This window comes from Penaeus japonicus, unplaced genomic scaffold (assembly GCF_977035675.1).
Source record: "Penaeus japonicus unplaced genomic scaffold, GWHDUDI00000001_assembly GWHDUDI00000002, whole genome shotgun sequence".
Taxonomy (NCBI): Eukaryota; Metazoa; Arthropoda; class Malacostraca; order Decapoda; family Penaeidae; genus Penaeus; species Penaeus japonicus.
Window position 1 is genome coordinate 36790155 of NW_028234404.1, and position 7500 is coordinate 36797654.

At 41.0% G+C, this 7500-nt stretch overlaps 1 protein-coding gene across 22 annotated transcripts in view; it reads right to left on the reverse strand.

Annotated features, from left to right (window-relative positions):
* Window positions 1-7500, reverse strand: part of LOC122253079 (band 7 protein AGAP004871) — a 588497-nt gene that overhangs the window by 170769 nt on the left and 410228 nt on the right. For 2 of the 22 annotated variants that reach the window (XM_043015866.2, XM_043015862.2), the window contains exon 2: window positions 1-533. This exon is cut by the window's left edge and continues 97 nt beyond it. The exons of the other annotated variants lie outside the window; for them this stretch is intronic. The gene's annotated coding sequence lies outside the window, so the exon portion shown is untranslated. The remainder of the gene's footprint in view (window positions 534-7500) is intronic. 22 annotated transcript variants of the gene reach the window in all.

The following is a 7500-nucleotide window of genomic DNA, read 5'->3' on the forward strand; positions in this document are numbered from 1 at the left end:
CAATCACTCCCTGCCTCTGATTGGCAAGCCTTCACAGTCTGAGTGTCAGGGATTGGAATATTTTTTTTTTTCTGCCTTTTCTTTGCGTCGGATGGTGATTTTTTTTTCTTTGGGGGTGGGGGGTGGGTAGGGTGAAAGGGGGTGGGGGGAATCCTTTCCTGTTTTTCCCCCTTTTTTTTTTATTAAGGGTTCTTTGATTTCTGTTTTTGTTTACACATTTATTGATTTGGTCTATCTCTCTATCTATTCACACCCCCTAGATTTTTTTTTTTATCTTCCTCTCTCTCTTTTTGCTTTATAATATCAATAAGATTCGTTCTTCATCGACTCACTTATTGCAACAATCATTAGTTCTCATTGCCCTTTCGTCATATCGTATTTTCTAAATAATGATCATAGAAAAATAAGAGATTGCAAACACCCGTTCCTAGAAGAAAGGTGAAGCAGTGCAAGCCAACGCTACGATCACGTATTCATACACCTCTCCATCTGTGTTTGCTTTTCATTGCAATCTTGAAGGTTCTTCTGTTCCCCTACAAAAGGACCTTTGTTGAAGTTGCGAAAGAAATGGAAGGAGGAAGAGAGAGAGAGAAAAAAAAATCTTGCAAGGAGAGAAAAAAAATCAATGCTTGCAAGGTTAACGACGGATGCGCATTAGGTTGCAATAGGTGGTATAGATTATGACAATACAAGTGGGATTTTTTTGCATGATGCACGCACTTGTCTTGCACACAGACACAGGTTGCATGTTGCATGGAAAGTCTCGCATGATATAATTTGTATTGCACAAATGTGACTTATGTGTTGCAGGCACAGTCTGGATGAAACTTTTGAACTTGAAATGAATAAATTTTTCATTTAAAAAAAAATCTAAAACTCATTTGTACTACACAAACACACGCACACTCGTATTCATATCTATGTAGATGTGTGTATATAAATGTGCATGTATATATCCATGTGTATGTATGTGTTCTCTTTTGATACTGTAACATAAATCATTCTAGATCACAAAGATAGGACAAAGAGAAAGAGAAAGAGAGAAAGAAATAGAGAGAGAGAGAGAGAGAGAGAGAGAGAGAGAGAGAGAGAGAGAGAGAGAGAGAGAGAGAGAGAGAGAGAGAGAGAGGAGGGGAGAGAGAGAGAGAGAGAGAGAGAGAGAGAGAGAGAGAGAGAGAGAGAGAGAGAGAGAGAGAGAGAGAGAGGTAGATGAGAGGTAGAGAGAGAGAGATAGACAGAGGAAGAGAGATGAGAGAGAGAGGAGAGAGAGAGAAGAGAGAGAGAGAGAGAGAGAGAGAGAGAGAGAGAGAGAGAGAGAGAGAGAGAGAGAGAGAGAGAGAAAGAGAGAGAGAGAGAGAGAGAGAGAGAGAGAGAGAGAGAGAGAGAGAGAGAGAGAGAGAGAGAGAGAGAGAGAGTATGTAAAAGAGATAGATAGATAAATAGATAGATAGATAGATAGATAGAGAGAGAGAGAGATAGAGCCCTTTCAACCTTCCTTGTATTCCACTCACTCCAACACTCTTTCCCCCCCTCCCTTTCCCTTTCCACCCCTACCTTCCCTCCCCCTCCCCTTCCCATCCCCATCCCCATCCCCCCACCCTCCCTCCCCTTCCGCCCCTCTCCAGTCCTACCCTTCCCCTTCCCCTTCCAGCTCCCCTCCCCCTCCCCCCCCCAAGGGAATTAGCGCTGACTTCGCCCACTCAGGCTATTCCGCCGGCCGCAGCTCAGCAATTTTTTAATCAATCTGATGAACGAAGAATTCCCAGTGATCAAATTTTGCAGTACGAGATTATCACTGCTTTCCTTTTTCCCTTTTTCCTCTTATTCTTTCTTTCTTTTTTTTATTCCGTACGCTGATCATAGTCTTTTATCCGTTCGTTCGTGGATTATTATTGTTATTGTCTTCATTGTCGATGTTATTAGTTTTATTCTTCTTATCGTTATTATTGTTATTATTATTATTATTATTATTATTATTATTATCATCATTACTATTATTATCATTATTATCATTACTATTATTATTATTATTATTATTATCATTATCATTATCAATATCATCATCATTATCCATAGCTTTATTATCATCAGTATCATGATTAATAACATTATGACTATCAATATCATTATTATCATCAATGTCATTATCATCATCAATATCATTATTATTATCAATGCCATTATCACTAACATTGTTATAACAATAACATTTATCATTATTATCATCATCATTGTAATAATACTTTTAATAGTCACGATCATAATTACTTTCCTATTATCATTAACATTATAATCATTCGCACCACCATTGCCATTGATTATCAACATGTAATTAGTGTATGCATTTGTGCGTGCGTTTGCGTGCATGCGAGTGCTTGAGTGTGTTCCTTGTGCTTTCCACTGAGTATGTGCGTGTTTCCGTATGTGCGTGTTTATGTTCATGGTTGTGGGTATGTGTTTGTGTTGTGTACTTATAGGCTCGTGCGTGTACGTGTGCGTCTGCGTGTGCGTGTGCGTGTATGTGTCCGAGTGGGAATTTATGTATACATTTATATGTTGTAATGTGTGTGCGTGCAACACGAGTATGGGTCAATATGTTGTTAGTTGGCAATTTTGTATTGATTTTTTTCAATGTCGTAGACTTTTATCCTTTTTATTGTTCGTGTTATCATTACCATATTTAATTTCATTTCCTGGGTAATAAAAAAAAAAAGAAAAGAAAAAAAGGAAAATAAAGGAAGGAAGAAAGAAAGAAAAGATATATATTCTAAATCTGAATAAGACAGTGATATTGGTTTATGTATTTTTTCTTTAGTACATTCCTAGTTGATATAAACATCGAATGAAATGGAAAATACCTTATAATAAAAAAGAAGAAAAAAAAATCAATGATACCGCCTCTTTCTAACTAATAAAGCATGTTGCAAATCATATTGCAAAACAATCTAACTCACTTGTTTGACAGATAAATCGAATCGAGTAATGAAATTAGGCTCTAATGACAAACAACTAACAAACAACACGTTACACTTTGTACTTCAAGTTGCAATCAAGTTGAAATAACATATGGCCCAATTAACTTGATACAAACACCCACTTTTAACCTTTACCTTAGTCACATCAAATCAAGTAATGAAATGAGAGTTAAACACACACACACACACACACACACACACACACACACACACACACACACACACACACACACACACACACACACACACACACACACACAAATAAGTAAACAAACACAATATCTTTATACACCTTACACCTTACGACATCTTGCAATAGAGCTGCATCTGATCAAGTAATGGAAAAAATGCAATTATCTCTGTTGATACGAAGAACATGATCACGGTCTTGGGTCTCGTGTGAAGATACTTAAAAATCGGTGGAATTTGTCTGATGAATTAAGTGAAGTTAAATGTTATGCAATCACAGTACACAAGGCTTGTTTTTTTTTAATTGCAGGGAAAAAAGGGGGGGGGGATTAAGGGATGGGAAAGTTAGGTCAGGGGTGAATGGGAGATGAGAGAGAGGGGAGGGGAAGAAATGGGTGAGGTAGGGCTGGGGTGGGTGGGTGGGTGGGTGGGTGGGTGGGAAATAGGTTTCGGATGAAAGGATTTTGAAGAGAAATGGAGAATTAAAGAGACTATGGGGGGAAATGGGGGTGAGAGATAGAACTTGTGGGGGGAAATGCGGGATAGGAGAGGTAGAGCAGGGGAAAAAATGGGGGTATGGGAAGAGGGAGACCAGGGGGAAAAGAGGGAATGGAGAAATTTGAGATAAGAAAAGAAATTGCTGGGCCGTAGAAGTAGGATTAGGGAAAATCAGGATTAGGGAGAAAACTAGAGCAGCTGGGGAAGGAAAAAATAGATAGAGAGATAGAGAGAGAGAGAGAGAGAGAGAGAGAGAGAGAGAGAGAGAGAGAGAGAGAGAGAGAGAGAGAGAGAGAGAGAGAGAGAGAGAGAGAGAGAGAAGAGAGAGAGAGAGAGAGAGAGAGAGAGAGAGAGAGAGAGGGGGGGGGGGTATAGAGGGAAGAGAAGGAAGGAAATATAGAGGAGGAGAGAGATAATAGATATATAACAGAAAACAGGAGAGAATAACTATAAAAAATAGAGATAGAAAGAGAAATAGAGGAGACATGAATAAAAAGATAGGAAGATAGGGAAGAAAATAAGAAGATAGGGAAGGCGGAAGGAGGGAGGGAAGAGGATAAAGAGAGAGGGAGGGAAAGAGGAAGGAGATGGGAAGGGAGAGTGGAAGGAGAGAAGAAGATAGAAAGAGAGGAGGGATGGGAGAGAGGGAGGAGGGAGAGAAGAAGATAGGGAGGGAGGAGGGATAAAAAAAGATAAGGAGAGAGGAGGTAAGGGAGGGAGGAAGGAGGGAGAGACGATAGGGGGTTAGGAGGGAGAGAAGAAGATAGGGAGAGAGGAGGGAAGGGAGGGAAGGGAGGGAGGGAGGGAGGGAGGTAGGAAGGGAGGGAGGGAGGTAGGAAGGGAGGGAAGGAGGGAAAAGAAAAAATGAAACGTCACGAAATTTCATAATATCATTTCCTTGACAAAAGATTCTCTCTTTACGATCCCCTCCCCTCCTTCTCCCACTCCCCCCCCCCATCCAAAAGACCCGAGGATAGATTGGTTGAAAAAAAATAGGGAGGGAAGGGATGGAGAGGGGAAATTGGGGACAAGGGAAGGGGAGGGAGAGAGAGTGGAAAAGGGGGGTGGGGGAGGGATGAAGAGGAGAAAAGGGGGGCGGAGGAGAGGTTGGGAGGGGGAAGAGGAAGGGACAAGGGGGAAAGGGGAAGGGGGGAAGAGAAAGGAACAAGGGGGGAAGGGGAAGGGGGAGGGAGGGAGAAGGAAAAAATAGGATGAAGGGGTGGGGGGGGGGGAAAAGAGAAAACAGGAGTTCTATACTGTCGCCGGTCATGGCCCTTGCGTGAGGGCAGAACTTCGTGACCGAGACAAATTACCATCAAAGTGTTCCATGGTCTCTCTTCCCTTTCTCTCCCCTCTCTCTTCTACCCTGACTTTCCTGTCTCCCCTCTCTCTTCTTCCCTGACTTCTCAGTCTCCCCTCTCTCTTCTCTGCTGGCTTTACAATCTCCCCTCTCTCTTCTCCCCTGACTTTCCAGTGTCCCCTCTCTCTTCTCTGCTGACTTTATAATCTCCCCTCTCTCTTTCCTTGTGCCACTCTCAATCGCGCCTTTCCATCTCTCTTTTCTTCTCTCCTCAATTCCCTTCTCCCCTCTTTTCCCTCTCCTCTTTATCTCTCTCCTTCTTCTCTCTCTCAATATCCTCTCTCCCCTTTCTCATTCTCTCTCTCTCTCTCTCTTCTTTCCTCTTCCCTCTCCCTCTCTCCCCTCTAACTCTCCCCTCTCTCTCCCTCAGTCCCCGGCAACAGCGTAAGACAATGCGTGTACGTGCGTGCGTGCGTGCGTGCAGAACCGCAGGAATTGTGAACGTGAGAAGGGTAGGGGTGGGGTAGGGGGGTTGAGGGGGTTGAGGGGGGGGTAGGGGTTAGCGGTTGTTCTGGTTCAACTCCGTGGATTTGTATTTCCCCCTTGTTTGCTTGTTTATTTGTTTATTTGACTGCTTTCCTTGTCCATCGATGAGGAAGGGCGCGGATAGACACACGGGACACACACACACACACACACACACACACACACACACACACACACACACACACACACACACACACACACACACACACACACACACACACACACACACACACACACACACACACACACACGCAAATAACCCTTTGATCCCCTCTATATACCTATGTCAATTAAAAGCTTTACTTCAGTGTCTGTCTGGATGGCGAAATACGTCACAGTAAATCGCTGGAATAATTTCAGTTCGTAGTGTTGAGGAAAATTTAACCGATATTTTTGTTTATAATACGCATTGGTCTGTGCGCACACACAGTACGGACACACACACACAGACACACATACACACATGCACACACACAACACCTACACCTATACATACACAGAACCAAACATAAACAAACAAATAGTAAATAAAATAGGAATGAATTAATCAGATGAGATTGATCAGATAAAATGACAAAGATAGATAGATAGATAGATACATAGAGAGATAGATAGATAGATACATAGAGAGATAGATAGATAGATACATAGATAGATAGATAGATAGATAGATAAATAGAGAGAGAGTGAGAGAGAGAGAGAGAAAGAGAGAGATAAAGGATACAATTCAACAGACAGACAGACAGACAGAAAGAGAAAAAAGAGACAAATCAACAGACAGACAGAACGAAAGAGAGACAAAGCGAGATTAAAAAAAGAATCTGTTCAGTCAGGAAGAAGGAGCGAAGGGAGAACCAAAGCAAAGCGGAGGAAAGGAAGACACAAGGGGAATGGATTAAGGAGCATTAAGGTTCATGGACTGGAATTAAGTACGCGACGACTGAGCATTGTCAAGAATGAATAGACTACAAGGTAAGGTTCTTCTAAGGGGTTCTTGAGTAGTTTTTATATATATATATATAAGGGGGGTTGTCGTTTTATAAGGGGATATGGAGAGTTTAAAGGGGTGTTTTTTTAATAAGGGGGTTTGTCGTTTTATAAGGGGTTAGGGAGAGTTTAAAGGGGTTTTCTGAAAGAGGGTTTTAAATACGTTTTTGTTTTTGTTTTACGATAAGATTTACAGACTGAATAGGTTATACTAAATTTTGATAAGTTTTGAAAATGCGGTGAACGGGTTTAATTTTTCTTTTTATAAGGAGCTTTACAATTTATTTATTTAATTATTTATTTATATATATATTTTTTTTACAAAAGATTCAAACTAGAGGTCATAATGACTACAACAGTCATTATGAAAAATTTAAAAGGGGCATTACAAATGTTATAGATTAGCTTATGAAGGGGTGGAGGGAGGGGGTTGAGAGAGTGGAATATAATGTACTCTAAAGAGGTTTAGAGCGGAATGGGATATCCGTTATTGGAACTGGGACGGAGAAGTTAGGGTACACTTTGGTGTCAAAATCCCGCGGCGTGAGCGATGTGTGAATGACAACAGGAAAGGGGGAAGATGAAGAGGAAATGGAAGGGGAAAAGGAAAGAGGGACTCAGGATAAGAGTGAGAGTGAGTGTTGGAGGGGGAGAGTGAGGGAAGTGGAGAGATTGAGAGAGAGAGAGAGAGAGAGAGATGGATGGTTAGAAGGCTAGCTTGCTAGATGGATAGTTTGATACAGCCATAGTTTGTTATAAATACACATACATGCAAACACGCACACACACACACACACACAAACACACACACATACATACACACACACACACACACACACACACACACACACACATATATATATATGTGTATTTCTATCTATATATGTATATGTATATATTTATATAGATATAGATATAGATATAGATAGGTAGATAGATACAAAAATAGATAAATAGATAACTAGAGAGAGAAAAAAGAAAAAGAGATAAAAATAAATACGGGGG